This window comes from Pagrus pagrus (genome assembly GCF_965226575.1).
Source record: "Pagrus pagrus genome assembly, chromosome: 16".
NCBI classification, from domain to species: domain Eukaryota; kingdom Metazoa; phylum Chordata; class Actinopteri; order Spariformes; family Sparidae; genus Pagrus; species Pagrus pagrus.
In genome coordinates, this window is record NC_140200.1 from 3,752,728 (window position 1) to 3,771,185 (window position 18,458).

Here is an 18,458-nt window from a genome sequence, read left to right on the forward strand (position 1 = left end):
GCACACATGTGAAGGTAGCGGCTGTACTCAGAAACGTTAACTGCCAACATTTTATTCTGCTGACTGGGAGAGAGATTGTTGAGCCATTCAAATACACCTTAAGGTCTCTGCAGGTCAAATCTCTGTACCCCAGACAGTCTGGTCAGTCTGAATGGGATATAACAATCTAAATAAAAGATGTCCAACCTTTGGCCTCCAGTCCCACTCCCTCAATCCACCAACCTTTATGGTAATACATGTTTCTCCTTCAATGCGCTGCCTTTCCTGCTCCTTTTAAGTCCTCAAAGTACCTCTGAGTCTTTGGTCATATTAGGATGAAAGCCCCCTCCGGCGCCTGTATATGGCAAAACAGGGGCAGAGTAGTATGGTATGCATAACAAGCAGATGTATGCCTCTTCCAGTTTGGGCTTCCTGAATTGCCACTTACTGAGGCGTTGGCGCATACATAATTTCCACTAATAACTTTAGAGCTGTTGACATTCACTACTTTCATCCAACTTTTCTTGTAAGTCACTGCGTGGTGTAAGAAATAATTCCCTGAGGCAGGATTTTTTTTTTAACAGGGACTCAGTTACAAGGCCCAGGGTTTTTAAAGATGCTTCTTGAACATCTGTGCAGCGCACAGGCAATTTGAGATAAGACTCGCACAGGGGAAGTTAATTAGCAATATGGATCAGGCCTAATGAATACATGGAGTGTATCTCGAGATGTAAAAGCACTGGATGCGTCAATTAAATACAACTTTTATTCGAAACCCCGTCTTAAAACTTACACGTATGCAGTTTTACTTTATAATTACACGCATTTCCCGGATCTCATTTGTATAGTACAAATCATCCCAGGCTGTGAGCATCCACGCTGCAGCCTCACAGACTGTCGCACCATGGTTCGCTGAAAATGCACACTGATTTCTTTTATTTATTATTTCTTTTTTTTCCCTGCGTGATGGGAAGTAATTTGCTGTAATGCGTGATCAGGGTGTTTTGAAAAGAGCCATCTCATCTCACTGTGCTGGTCTCTTTCTCTGTGGGGGAGCCCGGCTGTTCCCGTTCCTCCATCAACGCCGACTGCTGAAGCTGAAAGGTTTCTTCTGCCGCTGAAGCTAAATGAGACTTCACACCCCTCTGCCTTCCTCTCCTTCGTCTTTCCGTCTCACACTCACCCCTCACATTTTTTTACTCGCCCGGAAATGTGTACAAGACCAGAGAGAGAGGCAAAAATAAATGTGTCACTTAATGAAGGAGAAAAAAACAAATTAAGTGAATGTGACACTAAATGTGAGTCAGTCCAGCAGGTGTTTGCAGCCTCAAAGCCACGTTTAAAAGGAGAACAATGGTGCCGGCTATTGTTATAATTACGGTTTAAGTGGGTGAATAAGTGATCAGTATAACCACCCACTCTCTGCTCGCATTCGTTTTAATAAGAGGTTTGATGCTGCACCATTTTAGGCATTTAGCTCATTTTGCCCGGAAACAGCTGTGTCCTTATCATGATTCTGGTTCCCATTGTCTCACTGAAGGAAGAATAATTAGCATTATGGTTGCCAGATGGACGCATAGTAGGTGTTGGTTTGTTGATATAAATAAATAAAAGACCTACAGCAGATCTTTCGGTTTGGATTGGTGAAAGCTGGAGTGGGTTGTGTCTTTTAACTGTGCGAAAATTACTGCAAAAAGCAGATTTCACCAGCTACATAAACAAAACAAACGTGTTGAGTAAAATCGCCAAAGTTTTTAGAAAATCTTCAACTTTCTCTGAATCGAACAGAAGTGTGAAATGTTTGGTAAAAGTACTTTATAAGCATTCATGTTGAGTTGTGTTTTTGTAGCTATCTATTATTCACTCACCTTCTCAACTCCTGAGAAAATGTCTCCGTCGCTGCTCAATGCTCGCTCTTTGTGCTCACCAGCTAGCTGCTAACTGTGTCAGTTGACCACTTGGTTTTCGGAGAAGATGCGTTGAGACCAGTGAGAGGGAACTGGAGCGGTAATGTTGCGAGCCAGAAAATCTTAACGAGCTGAAAGATGCAACATAGCTTCGTCACGATACGACTACAAGCAGCAGCTTTCCCATCACATATTAAACATTACACATTAAACTTTAAAGCTCTTTTTCTCTACATAACTTCTGGGCAAACCATCTGTATGGCCCTTTTATTTCCACGGCGTCCTCCTCTCCATGTAACTGCACTTCACGTCTTAAGGTCATATAAGATGCTGCTGTCACAGCTGTGAGAAAAGGTACTTATCCTGTCTGCTTTACACGAGCTCCCAATGAATGCCAAATGTGACTTAAAGGTGCTTCTCCATACATATAAAGTAGTACATCTGTTTGCAGTGTGTTGTGTTTGTTCTGTTCGGGCCGGGCAGTATCACAATCCTTTGTGTCCGTGGCTTATCCTCCCTCCTGTAGCTGTAGCGTGGTGACGAGGACATCTCTTCTCTCTCCGATGACCTTGATGCACAATGCTTGATGCTGTCATTTGATTGTCCTTTTAGTTTCTATACACGACTTTATTTCGATAAGGGATTGTTTGGTGTCTGTTCAGCCCACGTGAAAACCTCCAGCATTTTCTCCCGATACATTCTTTATTTTTCTAAAGTGGATTTTTAATTTCCTTTTTCATTTTGTTGTTTCATAAAGGGATGAAAGGGGGCGACTAAACTTCACCTGGTTTGAAGGGCAAAACCTGAAAAAGGACTTAAAGGATGTCACTGACACGACATAATAGGTGCAAAAAAGCATAATGACAGCGCTGTCAGTGATAACCTTCTTCACACAAAGATAGACTTTGAATCGAGTTCAGCTCCTCTCATGCCTTATGCAAAGTGTTTTGTCATCTTTATGAAGACATTGGGTGACATGCGCTCTAATAGCACCGGTTCTGTTCAATAGTAAATCAAAAAACGCGGAGCAAAATAGATCCTCTTTCGAAGGATTTTTCGCCTCTTCCTCTTGTGTGGAGACATTGTTTGGAGCAGATGTGATTGAGATGTGCCGTTGCCTCGCAGCTTTGTTCACTCGAAGCTAAAGACCTTCCTTTTCAAAGAGATGAGGGAGAGAAAATGACATTCAGAGTAGCTATAAAGTAGACATTTAATGCTTGGATGATTGTACCGATCAAGGCGAGGACATCACATAATATGATGTGGCACGCCGTGGCTGGTTTCAATCATACAAAAGGTCATAGGTTTGCCTACTCTGACAGGTAGGCTTTACTCCTCGAATAGGAGGGTTTAAACAGGAATCGGGTAGCTTTTTATTCGCCCCGGTAACGTCTCAGAATAAATAATGGATGCACTTCCTCTTTGAGTATGACTTCTCAGTATTGTAGCAGTGTTGTATCAATTATTTTTTTTAAAAGACATTTTGGGAAATATGCTTATCCACTTTTTCAACAATCTGTAGATGAGAAGATTGATGTCATGCTAATATTTCTCCATTGAAAATTAAGCTACAGCTGGTGCTAGCTGCATGTTTGAAGGACACACATTAAACACACACACACACACATCAATCTTCTCATTTATCGCTCCTTAAAAGTCAAACTCCTATTTCTCTTAAGGGTAATTCCATTAATTGTACACATATAGGTGTGTTTAAAGGTCTTGGGGAGTACAACCGCGTATGTGGAAGAAGTAGAATAAAGCCTTTTGTGGCTTCAGAGGAAGCTGCACATAATGATAAATTGCCTCCAGTGATGTCAAGTTGCATTGTGGGTAATGTAGGCACCAGGTTTAAAAAAAAAACACTCCCTACCTCCTTTAATTCTGCTGGACTCATTATGGACAGTCTGGAAACAAATAATCAAAATCGATACAGCAGCACCAGAGACATCACCTTTTTTACTCCATGCATTCTTTTCAAAAACCTGGGGCCTACGTTACCCATAATGCAACTTAGCCACTGAGATACATCACTGTGAGTGACAATCAGACTACATGCAGCTTCCTCTGGAGCCACTAAAGGCTTTATTCAATCACCGTTGCACTTCATTTAGAACAAAAAACAAGACATGCAATATTAGTAAAGATTAGATAAAACATAATTAAAGTCCTTCAATATATTATTGCTCATATGTCGATCTATGGATCAATGATGTTGTGGTTCAGAATAAAAACAGTATTATAGCACTTAAATAACTTAAGTATGTTGTGCAGTTTCTCTGAGCGTGAAGCTATTTGTCCTGAACACAAACACACAAACACACACTGTTATACACATCCACATCTGGGAGCTGCCCGCTACAATCACCAATCTTCTGCCATTAGCTGCTGAGCACTTCCACTGGAGCAATTTAGGGTTTCTTCCCTGCACATGGACATCTCCGCAGCAGTTGCTGAGGGAGCAGCAAGCCCTTTTCATTTATTTTCTCAACCCAAGCTGGCAACCTTTCAGTCACCGGCCCATTCCCCAGCCTCTACATGTAGGCTTCCTTGGTCCGACTTAATCTTTTTTTCACCAGCGCTTTCACTTTGCACTCTCACGGCCGCGGCTCTGTGCAGCCGCAGTGCAGTTTACAACCCAGTGTGACCGCTGAGCAGCTCCACTGAAGCACTAAGGGGTTAATTGCCATTTTCAAGGACGTTTTGACCAAAGCGGCTCTTTGACGCCGCAGCTGTGTCGGACTGTGCCTTTCGACATAATTACTGATAATAACCTTGGAGAAAGAAAGCAAAAAGGAAATAAGGAAAGAAAGAAAGAAAGAAAGAACATATTTGTCTGCAATATCACCAATCTGTCTATTTTAATTCTAAAATCCATGATGAGGTCTGTCTGCGCTCTCCCTCCTATTCTGTCACTTTTCCTCCTTTATAGATTACAGGGGAAAAGGAATAATAACAGTCTGAATCACTGTGTTGGGCAATGTGATGAGTTCATGTGCAGCATTTCCGTACAAAAGCCCGCCTACACACAGAAACCTCAGACATGCGGACGCCCAGGCTTTATCCTTCCTTTTTTATCTCTCCATCTCTGTAGGCACACATATACATTCTTTGCATGCATACACACTCATGCGCCGATCTCCAACGATGAGTAATGGGCCATTCAGCGCGCTGATATGAAGCTGCAACATGGCCGAAAATGACAAAGACGACCATCGTAATGCTCCATCATTCATATCCTTGTCTCATTCAGGGCTGCAGAAACCCCATTATGTCCGGCCGTTTCTTTCATTTACACAGAAAGATCTATGACGGCTTCTGTAGATCATTATGCATGGAGCATAAGCAGGGTACATGTAGAGATATGGGCGCTACTAACCAGACAGTGGCACTACAATGACCTCAGCTAATAAACCATATGGATGAAATCTTCGGCGGCGTCTTGCTACAGCGGCGACAACAAAAGAAATCAGTCTGTCATTATAACAAGAACATTTTCTCTGTTATATTTAGAGCTCTTCTCAAGTTAACAAGACATCTTCATGATATGATGAAATATTTTTCTCTGTATTATGACTCACGAAGACACCTCTCTCTAACTTTTACATGTTATTATCGAGCACGGAAGATGGCACCGAAATAATTAGGTACAAATCCTCCGTGAAAGATGCAGACTTGACTCTGCTCAGCTGATTATGAATTTGGAAAAAAAAAAAAAGTTGCAGCTGTTTATTTCCAGTTAATGCTAATGAGAAAATGCTGAATAGTCGTCATATGTTACATTCTAATGAGCTTCCCACCAAGGCCCTGTAAAACCATTCACTGCTCAGTAAAACCCATTAACAAATAATAAAGTGCAAAAAAAAACGTCAATAGTAACAAATTAGCGAGCGCCTCACAACCCCGCGCACACACACACACACACACACATTGTCTCCGCTGACCGTAGACTTCAAGGTCTCCCCCTTTTGTTCTCACATCTTTTTTTTTCATTAAAGCAAGTTTCTTGTTATAATGAGATAAGTTAGCATGTTGCTATAACGAGGGAAAGTTTCTTGTTCTTGTGCGTCATACTAATGAGACAAATCTGTAATCATATCAACTAAGCTTCTCATTACAGTGATAAGCTGAACAAATTCTGTGTCGTTACAGCGATCTGCCGCTGTAGTCAATCTACATGACCAACAACACGCATGAGTCTTACTCTCCGTTAACAACTGCTGTACATGTGCTCACAAAATGCCCATTGACTTGTCGTAGCCAGGAAACCACAGACTAGCTAATAAACAACATTAACAATGTTTCTGTTCGAGCGTCTGTTGAACATCGTACATGAATGGACAACGCAACAAAACACCTGTCAAGTCTGTGTCAGTATGACTCCATCGAAAAGAAACAGCTCACCTGGCTTCCTTTAAAGTAAAGAAATCCACCTACGGACACCACATGTTGTATCTTGTATGTTTAATCTGTACCTAATATAAGACAGCGATCTTCTCGGAAACCTTGGGTGCAAACACAGCTGCAGATCAAGTACACCCCCTCATGGCAGTGGCCCCCCCCAGCAGGACAATACGCCCTGCCACATGGTGAAAACTAATCAGGAACAGCCCAAGGACCTCCATGTGTCGACCTGGCCTCCAACTACTCCAAATCCCAGTCCCATCGAGCATCCGAGGGACATGTGGGCTGTGGAGGCCCCACTTTGGATTGATCCATCGAGGCACGGACACAGGACCTATGGGGGTGTCCTCTAGTGTCTGGCACCAAGGCACTGGCAGCGGATCAAATAGACTCGATCAGATGGAGATCTACAGAATCGGAGGTCAGGCCAACATCTTAAGCTCTTTGGTGGGAGCTGCAGGTCAAGTGGAAGCACATTAATGCCAGGACCCAAGGTTTTCCCAGCAGAGCATTGCATTATAATTGCGTCCCCCCTCTTGTTAACCTTTCTTTCCCCTCCACACCCTCTGGGTCATGAATTGGCAGGGGTTTGGGTCTGAACCCAGACGCCATCCTATCCCAGGCCCAAAACCTATAACTGATAAATCATGGAGATTATGGTTGAGTCAAGACTGTGAGTGAGATACAAACTCAGGGGAGAGACGAGATGAGAGACAACAGAGAAAAGTAATTCCACATTGCATGCTCGATAAAGTACTAGATGTACCAGACAAATCACAGAGAATCTTTTGAGCAAACACACCGACTCAAATCCAAACTGAGGGCACAGAGAATGAAATATTTTACACGGCGCTGAATCACAACACAAGCTCGACGTTATGATGTTCCTGACCTTTTACTGGAGGATTTTTAACTTTAACTGGACCTCATGATTTTTCTTTTCTCTCAGAATAACACCCTTCTGTTACTTTCATCTCACATATGTTTTATACTGAAGGGAGAGGGTTTGGGTCCAACCTCCTGTTAAAAAAATAATAAATGTACAAGGATGACGAGGCTGCAAGAAGCTGCACAATATCTGTGCCTGGCTTTGATAGTTAAATTATAGTTACACCCCGTAACTCCCCTTAAAAGCACTGGTTTTAGTTTTATATTGCTGTTGAGGTATGGATTAAAGCAGGGCTGCAAAAAGAGAGAGGAAGAAGGAATAATATTACAATATGAATCACTTTTTATGCTGCAGGAAGTCATTCAATAGAGGGGAATAAAAAAAAATGGGATTTCCACCTGTCAAAGTCAAAACACAGGTGAATAACTTAGATCAGACTTAGATAAAGGACCACCACTGGGTTAAACAGCTGCAATATACATGTACATGTTGTTAAGCTTATCTATCATTTGACAGAGCCAGGCTAACTGTTCTACCCGCTTTCAGTCTTTATGCTAAGCTAGGCTAACTATGTCCTGGCTCCTGTAAACCCACATGACATCTTATCAAACTTGTCATCGTACCCTCCAGAAGAAAAAATGTATGTGAGTGTACAAGTCAGTAATTTAAAAGCTTGACAGCAAGAAATTGAGGTGAACATGAGCTTTTTATTGTGTTCAGTCACACACACACACACACACACACACACACACACACACACACACAGACGTACAAAGGTTGTCGCTTTGATCCTGAGAATGACAACTTCAGCAAACTGAAAAGCTGACATCTTTGTTTCTCATGAATGACCTCTGGTGCACGTCACGGTTTAAAACTTGCCTCCCTCACATTTTTCTTTGTTTCCCCTAACTTTTTTATTCTGCCAGTGAAAAAAAAAAAAAACTAAACCCAGGATGAACAGTGGTCTGGGAAGGGGTGGAGGATTTGCTAAAAGATGCTATTGATCTCTTTATTCCTGAAATAATTTGTATGGCTTGGCAACCGCAGCATCATCCCTTATCAACGTCTGCCAAAAGCCAGGCACTGGCCTCCCGGGTGTGTAAAGCTCTGAGAAATAATGCTTCTCATCACCAGCGAGAATGGCAGAAGAGGGGAAATGAAAAGGAAGACAGCGGAGAGGTGGGGCGGAGGTGAAAGGAGGCGGCGTGAGAGTGGGATAATAGAGGCGAGAGGAGGCGAAAGAAAACAGAAAAAGACTGAGTCAAACTTTGGAGATCCACAAAGGAGACGGATCACGTCAGCAGGCAAGACAAAAGAGGTGAGAGACTAAACGTGTGCGAGGGTGATGATGTAAACCACCGGGGACGGTGTTTCCAGGTCTGGAGGAATAAATATGAAAAGCTGTTTTCAAAGCACAGAGATTGTTTACATGAACCTGAGGCCTCGGTAATCGACTCGATCCTGCGAGCGCAATTTCAGAACGCCATCTTGTTTGCACCTTAAGGGTTTAAGAGATCGATGAATAATTTCAAGTTGTGATATATTTTGTTCTGTAATGCATTTCTGATGCCCCGATGACTGAGGAATGATATTAAACTATCAGATATCTGCTGTCTGAACATCAACATCATTTTATTGGGATAGAATTATTATGTTTTTATTTAATTATCTAATTAATTACAAGCATTGTGGTTAATTAAAGGCCACACTGATTACACATTGAATCATTTGTTTTACTCTACAGGGCCTGTAGATGTATTATTATCTATTTTCCTTAAAAACATTATTATGATTGTGAATTAATTATTTTTACAATGTTTGTCCAAAATGATTGTTTTGTTTATCTCTGTGTCGGTGTCTAACAAGGTTTGTGAGCCAATAGTGTCAATATCTGTTTCATCAGACAAAAAAACAAAAAAACAAATGGCTGATTTCTACAATGTGTGGCCGGGCATACTGCACTGCACTAACATTAAGTAGGTAGCGTTAGTGATGTAAGCGACGTTAGCTACAGCAAACTGGTAACCACTTTTGGGGGAAGATGATTCAAACAACAACGAGCAACTTGATTTTGGTAGATGATGGAATTAATGAATAAATAGAGATTTTAATCTTCGGAGGTGATAAATTGCACAAAACAGTGCTCAACAATTTAAACTTGCCATTTTTGAAGCTCCACTCTGGTGTGTTTTGGTATTTTTATGATCTTTCCTGACAATGCTGTATAATTTTTGACAACTAACTTAATTTTGTGGCTTAAACTTAAGAAAAACACAGTTGAATCTGGGACTTTCATGTCATCCGAGAGTGGCCTGGCTCCTTTAAGACCAGAGCAGTTTGTAGTGAGTGGAGTGCAGAGCGACGGTCGGGGGGGCTGAGCTCAGAGCAGACAGCTGTTGGACGCTGGAGCAGATGGAGAGCTGAGCAGTGAAGTTGTCTAGTGGCAGTAAATGTTACAGTGCAGGTTACAGTGTGGATAAACTCTGCAGCTCCTTCATACTCAAGAAGAACTTCTGTTTGAGGGACAGCTGTTGCTATCACCATGCTGTTGCCATCCATGCTAATGATGCTGATCAAGCTGAAATGGCAGTCTGGTAACTTCAAAAATGAAATTAACTGTAACTAATAAAATTGGTATGTTTAAGACGGTAATCTTCTATATAATGTTCTTAAATATGCAGATCTTTCCAAAACATGTCTCATAAACGGGATCTATTTTATATCCTGCCACAATTTACATGTATAAAATATGTTAGCGGATTGTAATGTAATGTGAAAAATGAGACCTTCCCCGTCGGTCGCCTATACAAGCCTGTGGGCGATATGTTTAAGTTATTTAAAGCCGCTGGACTGTGGATTTCTTTATGCGACAGTCTAAAGGATGTGACTTGATGCACGTTCGCTAGTGCCTCGCCCCAGTTGCCTCTCTCCGCTAACAGAGCAGCGTTAGTTCAGAAATCTGTCCGCTAGCATCAACATAAAGTAACGACGTGCTTCCAGCACATAACAGAAGCTCTGCTGATCCCCTTTAATTCAAACAAAACATACAATATAAGTTCAAACCGCTTTCACAGGCTCAGTCTGCTCTGTTTGTTTCTGTCTTGTGTAATGTATGTTAACGCAAATCACGTTTTCCTGCAAAACTGAACCTAACACAACAGCCGTCCTCTGAAAACAGCATGAGGGAGCAGAGGAGACAGAGCATTTGGAGGCAGATGAAATAATGCACGGGCCCCTCAGTGCAGTACATCACAGGCAGCCGCGGCCCGGCTTCAACATTCCTGTCTCACCAAATGCTAACATCCCCGTATCAGCATTCGTGAGGTGAAAAGTTGTGTATAAATCAGCTTATCTTTGAAGTCTATTCTCTTGATTCACAGTGGTTTAACGGCCTTCAGTCCGCCCCGTCTCTCCTCAGGTAGAAGCCGGAGGTGAAAGGGAACGGGGGCTTTTCTTTTTCACTGCAGATGTTGAAAATGCAACACCGTCCTTGTAATAAGTGAATAATGTGTTACCAGATCCATATATAGAAGTCAATTTGTACCACTAATTGTTGACAATTTATGCAAGATAATATTCTGTGACAGCCAGAAACCCAACAATGGTACGACTGTGATCTGAAATGCAAGACTTTCTGGCACCTTGACTGCAAGATAGCGAGTCGTGACAGTAGTCTCAGAGCCGCTGTAGTAACATGGTGATTGTCTCAAACCACAATGAGACGGGGTCATAATTTGGGCACACATGCTTGAGACAGCTGGTGTGAGTTTAAACAAATTTTTGATGACATCCTGCTCCTGAATATTTAATAATTTCTGTCTAAAACAGGATTTTTTTGCCAGAGCATAATGTAGGAAGGGACTGAAAAGAAACTACAACGAGAAGGAAATAAAAGGAAGTGCATTCTGAGTGTAGCAATCTGTTGTTGAAAGAAGTTACTTCCCTTTACATTGTTGCATGAGAGGACATTTGTGTTATTGTTTGCAGGCGAGTGCATCAGTCAGGATGGCTACAGACACACACTAACATCTGGCTTTTGTCTTTAATACAAACGAGTACAACAAATGACAAATGTCAAATGACTCTGCAGTCTCTGTAGTCTGGGTTATTTATCAGCTCCTAACTTCAGTTGACATCATAATGACACAACTGCATATTAACCCTTTAATCATGATAACTTCAGTTTCACTAGGCCAGAGTGATGTGTATAATATGTGCATAGTTACAGACTATGATATCGTTCTTTATTTTAAAACTGTAATCCTGTTAGTAATCAAAAATACAGTTATCCTTTCTTGTATCCTCGTCACATAATCCTGTTACATGTATTCCTTTACTCCCCAAGCCTGCGTGTATTGACGTTAAGGATGCTGGTGTGAAGTGAATTTTGAAAGAGAGACTGAAGTTAAAGGTATAAAAAAATAACCATGTCACGTTGTCATTGGTGTCCATGTCAGTACTTGATCTGTGCTGCACATGTACAACTCACAAAACAGGTGAGAAAGAAGACGTCCCACTCCTTAGCTAGTTTTAACGTCCTCTGGATGCACCTCTAACGAGGTATATGACCTGCTGCTTTCTGCTGATTTCTGCTTTCCAAACAAACAAAAACAACTAAAAACAACATCTATTTTTAAACACATCTGAAAAACCTGCATATAGGCGCTAATTTCAGTGTAAAAATGCGTATGTCAAAGGTGTGAGAGAGCAAACGATGTACAACTGGATGTTGTTGCCGATGTCAGTGTGCCACTATCGTGCTGCAGCTGATAGCTCATCATGACGGCCGGTCTAAACACACTGACCTTTGTGTGTTCCTGTTAAATTGACTTTCGTTAAAGGGCATTGCTCCTCAGCTAAATGTCACTACTGGATTGTGCTTCTTGTCTGGTTCCTTGTTAAGCATGACCAGTCCTCATCTGCTAACTCTTCCATGTGGTTTGACAAACATCCCTCCGGTAGACGAATGCACATTTTCTGCTACGAGTTCAGTACAGAAACATTTGCAAGATATGAAGAAAAGAGCTAAAATAAATTTGCCGCCACACGTAACTCATAATGTCATGAATACAGAGCGGTTGTGTCTGTATATGAATATCTCGCATGTTAACTCTGCTTCCCCTCGCTGCCTGTATCTCCGACAAGACAAACCAGGGTCGACATTATTATTGAAACAATAATTTAAATTTTAAGAAAACTGCCATACGGCTGTGCGGGGTGGTGATTTAATCCGTAATAAATCTTTAATACCTTTCCCCAGGTGGTGATGTGTGAAACATACTGATGCAAATAGAGTGGGACATTGATTGAAAAGGAAGGAAGGAGTCAGGAAAGAGAATAAAAGAGCAAAGAGCTTTAAAATAACTAACTTGCGAACAGGGAGGTCGCGAAACACGGCAGATCACGGGTGATTTAAAACCGCACCATTACATGACACCTACTGTACGTCTTAAAAAGGGAAGAGAAGTTTTCATTAAAAAACACTCATTTTACCACACGGCGCAAATTCTCTTATCTGTGGGTAATAGACAAAAATATTAAGCCACTAAACCACGATGGACAGCACATTTCTCACCGGGCTGACACGCACCATCCTCATCATCGCCCCGGCATCAAATCAATTCATCAACGCTCTTGACACACACTGGTAGCAGGTGCCACTGAGCTAGCATTGCTGCTAACGCTCTTACCTGCTTAGGGTACCTTTGTGGACGACCACCTGAGCCCAGAGTTTTTTTTTCCAGGGTGGCGATTGGAAAGCATCCGCTGAGATGTATTTGACAAGGTGACCTTGTTTTTTTACTTCAGTGTGTCCGTTTGCATCTGCAGGGCTGAATAAATAAACAAATCTGCCCGCTGGAAGAAATTCTTTCAAATGTAGGCCGATTTTTTGGTCTTTCACACACAAGGAAGATGAGAACATTATAGTAAATCCCTGCAGCAGAGGTGCAAGTGTGATAGATGGGAGCATGACCCCCATGAGGGCTGCAAAACAAGTGAAAAACAGGCACCGTTTTCAGTACTTTGGGATGAAATGGACTGCCAAATAGCACCTTATACAGCTACAGTGGTGAACACTTTGGAAAACAGTTATTTGCTGTAGAACAAGCAGTAGACAACCAGTTTGTCCTCATCAGAAACAACCATATATATTGACTGTGAGAGCAGCTTGTTTCAAACTATATTGATGGCTCTTGTTAGGTGGTGACCTCTAGTGGCCGTAGTTATTATTACGGCAGTAAAGGAGGAAGTCGGACAAAGTGGTATAAAGAGCAAGAGGGTCGGGGACGGATGCTCGGGTCAAGCGAACACATGACTTTTTTTAAGGAGCCTGTAGTTTATGTCCAGTATGAAAACAAAAGTCAAACAGTGAGCATAAGCTACAACAAAGGTCCAGTACCTGGTGCAGGTAACAGTCTGGTTTTTGTGATATATGTTGTTTTGAAAGTGATTGGCAATCAATCGATTCAGACATTCAGGTACGAGGATGTGTTGCAAATGCTGCAAAAATAGCTCTGTTTTGGTCTCCACCAACTCCTGAGGGAAATACCTGGCTTTTGTAGTTGCTAAATGCTCCACGATGTTCATGAGGTAGATGCTCCCCGCTGCAGAATCAGAGTTAATAAGAGCAGGAAGCCTGAATTAAAACTATAAAGTTGTGGATTGTCAAAACAAAACAAGCTGAGAGTCGATAAAACTCCAGAGAGCTCATGGGAACTACAGAGGTGGGTGATGATTTTCAGTGGGTTCATCACTGTAGGTGACACCTTTTATATTACACAAAGTCACTTGACCCATTGATTACATGTAAATATTGACAAGCAGAAGACCAGGATTTGGTCCCATGTGAGACCTAGTTTCAGGTAGCAGGTACCAGGTAACTTTGTTTCCTAAACCTAACGAGGTCAACCAAACAGCAACCATTTCACATTAATAATACCAGTCAAAAAATCATAATATATCATAATACGTATAATGTGTCAGCAAGCTTTATTCTGAAAGACTAAGTCGACGTCGCAAGTAGTTTTGGTGCCTGACTCGACTGCGGAGTGAGAAACACGTTCAGCTCTAAAAATATGGCAGGAAATTCTGTCAAGTGAAGAAAAAAAAGAAAAGACTTAAAAGCAGCTCGTCTTGTGAGAAATCACTTTTGTCTCTTTTGTACCTTGAGAAACAGCGCTGAAAATGGGCCTAGACACAACATACCGTTTGGCATACAGATAACCTCGTCCAAACTGAAATTCATATTCAATCATACCTCCCTAAAACCTCCGGGGATTCATTCAGTAAACCCTTCTAGTGATGCCTCCGCGCAGGCAGTGAATCTTACGAAAGAAAGACCTGAGCAGGAAGACAGATGGCTGAGGAGCTGAGACAGCCTACACGCAGAGGCAAGACAGAGATAATTCAGGGGGTAAGCCACCCTCTCTGAAATACCGAGAGCTCTGTGTTTCCCTGCGTCGAGAAAGTTGAGAAGCAGCTCCTGCCGTAAAGTGCCTCACCTCATGACTAACACACACACACACATGCACACTCGCACAGTGCCATTAGCCGTAGCTGGTCTATCAGACAGAGCAAACACTCTCACTTTTAATATTTCATAATGGCAAACATAGTCTCGCTTGTGAGTGGTGCCTGTAAATACATACACACAAATGGGTGTGGGGAAAACATGCACTGAGCCAACAACTCCAGGTTATGTGCACAGCAAGGCATATGTTTCAATGTACTGGAAAAATGGTGCACAAGTATAAAAGAAAAAAAACAACTTGACAACTTCTTTTATTTTAGTACTGCTCACTTTTGTCGCAGCGTTTAACCAATTGGGGGGGAAAAAAAACGCCCAGACAGGCACACGAACACCCGCCCACCATTTTCCATTATAAACCTGTGCACCATATACGAAAAACATTTATCCTCCTGATGCCGCGTTAATACTCGAGTCGCTGCGTGTGCATGAGCCTCGTGTGAATGAAGGATGGAGCAGATCTATTAGTAACCCAGTCAGAGGCTGTATTGTTCTGTAGCGCCTCATCCATCTCTACACTGGATGTATCAGGTGGGCTAACCACAAAAATGCTCGCCCATACGTATCAGATACACACACACACGCACAAGTACACACCGGTGTGGTCCTGAGCTATCTGGTGTGACAGTCAAACTCCAGAGGTACCATCTCTATTCCTCTTTCACCTCGGCCAGGATGTAGCAGAGCCTCGGCTTCCCCGTTCCGATCGATAATATGACAAATTGACAAAAACGGCTGTGATAAGGATGAATAGCCGTGGATCCTCTTTTCCCGTCCTCCTTACAAGTGGAATGAGAGTAGATATTAAGGCCATATAGAGTCAGAGCTGTAACAGTCTAACCCCGGCACGAGGCTGGATTGAAATGAAAACATCAAAAAAAAGTCATTTAGACAGTAAATCTGCCATAAAACAGTGAAAAACGGAGCTTATAGGGGGATTCTCTCTATTTCTTGGTTACTTGGTTTGTCTTCCTAACTTCTGAGTTATATAAAAAAAAAAAAGAGGACTGCCACTCCTGTAGCAGGCAGCCACAAACGCTCAGGTTCTCACAAACATTTCCAGTAAGGGATCACAATCCGGTTAGAGTGCTAGCTGTGGTTTTTCCCACACACATCTATCCGGCTGTCTGTCTTCCCCATTATGACTGCAGGCATCTCCGCTGCAGCAAACCAATTTGTCCCATCCACTGTCTTCTCTCTGCTCCTCCTCCATTCTTCTAATTTCTTTATACCTGTCCATCATTTCTGTTTTTTTTTTATTGCACTATATTTGTCTGTCACATCTTCCAACATAGAAGCCATCAAAAAGTGATTGTTTCAGGAATGTTTGAGACGCTGCACCGCTAATATTGATTTATAGCCGGGGAAAATGTTTTGAAAAGTAGTACTAGGGTTTGAGAGATAGAAGAGGGAAGGTGTGAAAATGTGTCCTCCACATCAACATTTTTGATGCCATTGGTGGTTATAGCCATTAATAACACCTGCCTGTTAGTTACTTGGCTTAATAGTGGTCTCAATTCTTGAAGCGCCCTCTAGTGCAGTTGAAGAGAGTCCAACTGAGGGGATAACCAAGGTCATCTTCAAGTGGACCTTCCCTCCAGAGACTAGGGGTTAGGTAAGTAAGGGTACATTACAGTTCATGACGCGAGTTATGTCATGTACGATGGTTGACTCCAAACCATGACTGTTTGACAGCATGAATAACAGTCCAAAAGTCAAAATATGTCACGATATATGAACATTTGTCAGCACGTTTTATTTTGAAAGTCTAACCAGACACTGTATATTACATATTATTACTAAATTGACCATAGGGGCTTTATTCTGAAAGTCTTACCAGATGTTGCAGAATACATGTCGTATAGTTTCAAGCTTAGGCCGCTGACCAAGCTGCCGTGTTTGATGAGTTAGGAGAGAAAACACGTTGAAATATAATATTCATGAGTATACGCTTCACATTATAGACCACCACCTCTTCATAGAGCTGGCCATTGTGGTGAGTTCACCCACGTGATGAGGATCAATAAACAGAAAGCACACTACAAAATATGCACACCTTGCAAAAAGCTGAACCTTAAAGTGACATTATACAGAAAATGGCATTTTGTGTGATTTGGCGCCCTCAACCATTTCTGAGTGCAACCCTGACCCTCAAATGTGCTGCTTTATGAGATGTCAGAGGCCAAAATAAGAGCATTAAAGTGGTTTTTGAAATACAAAAATAACATTTCAGACATGTGGAATAGAGGCCGTACAGACGCAGCTGGTTCACGGCTGTCCAAGGCTTCTCAGGTCTGAAAACTGCTAGCTGTTAATTCCTCCCTACTTCGTAGTGGCCGGAGAAAAAGACCTTGTTCCAGGTATTTGGGAGTAGCAGCGACTATGTTGAATTAATCCAGTGTGTAAAAGCCTTTTGATGCAGTTCCTCTACCAGCTGCTGGAACCTGGCTCCAAGAAAACTATGTTGAAGTCAACTGGAAAAGTCACAACTTTAAATCCAAAAAGTAGAATTTTAACTTTTCTGACTCTGTCCTTCAGCCACTGTATGAAATCAAGTCACCGTGGTAGACAGCAGTGCGTGGTACCGTCCTCCCATCGGACACGGATCCGACCTGAGGACACAAATCTTGGAACTGCCTTCGTGTCTCACTCATTAAATGACGGTTCAGCTGCTTTGGGCTTGTTCATTTGGGCTTGTACGCTTTAAAAGACCCTTCAAACCCCTTTCAGTGCTTCGAATTTAGCATGTCAGACACAAACAATTAACATTTTGTCATTTCAACCTGTTTACAGCGTTTGCACCTGCAATTTTCAGCCTGAGCGAGCCCATCTGAATTCCCAGCCGATGGAAGATAACACGAGCGCTACATCCCTGTTTTTTATACGGATCGGTGTTAAGGTTAAAACTATTAAAAGCCGCTGATTGTCGGATGGAGTTCAGCACACCCAAAAAACACTGACCTGAGGCTATACTGCTGACTCAGCAAAACCCAGCGCATGCACAACAGCTACCCCTGCAGATCATCCATCAGAGCACGAGTTTCCCTGGAAAGCCAATTATTTTACTCCCATCTCCATCTACTCCGCCCACAAGCAAAGGAGGAGAAAAAGAAAAAGTTAGGCAGTGATTTGAGACCAAATGAGTTCGCGGGATGGCTGAGATGGATATGTAAGAGAAAGGGAGGTGGAGGAGGAGGAGAAAGTTTTTTGGGGGAAAAAAGAGCAGCCCGGAGAGAAGGCGAGGGCAGGGTGAGACGGTGGGAGTGCTGCAGTGGAGAGAGATAGAGGCTGCTATGGTGTGACAGTGCCCACTTAAGGCAGCCTGACAGGAGGAATCATCCACACTGTCAGTCCGGGGGAGTCAGCTCAGGGTAGGGGGGGAGTGTAGGAAATGAAAAAGGTGTGGGTGTGTGTGGGTGGGTGAGTGAGCGGTTAGGGTTGAAGTGTAACGACTGTAAAGGGAGTGCCTGCAGAGGTAGAGAGAGAAACAGAGGTCGTCTATGTTTGGATTTAATAAATTTCTTAGTGTTTTTCCTCAAACATCTGTCGTCGGCATCAAACCATTTTTCATTGGCTGACTTATTTGGGCCATGAAGCAGCTGTTTTTTTCAGATTAATGTGCCACAGTGGTTGAATGTGTTGTTCATATCTGACACAGCTTGGTTTAAAAATTGTTTTACAAGTCATCGTCCACCTGTGAGGACGTTGGGAAGTTAACGTGGCTCTGCTGCAGTTTGAATTTAAATTCGGT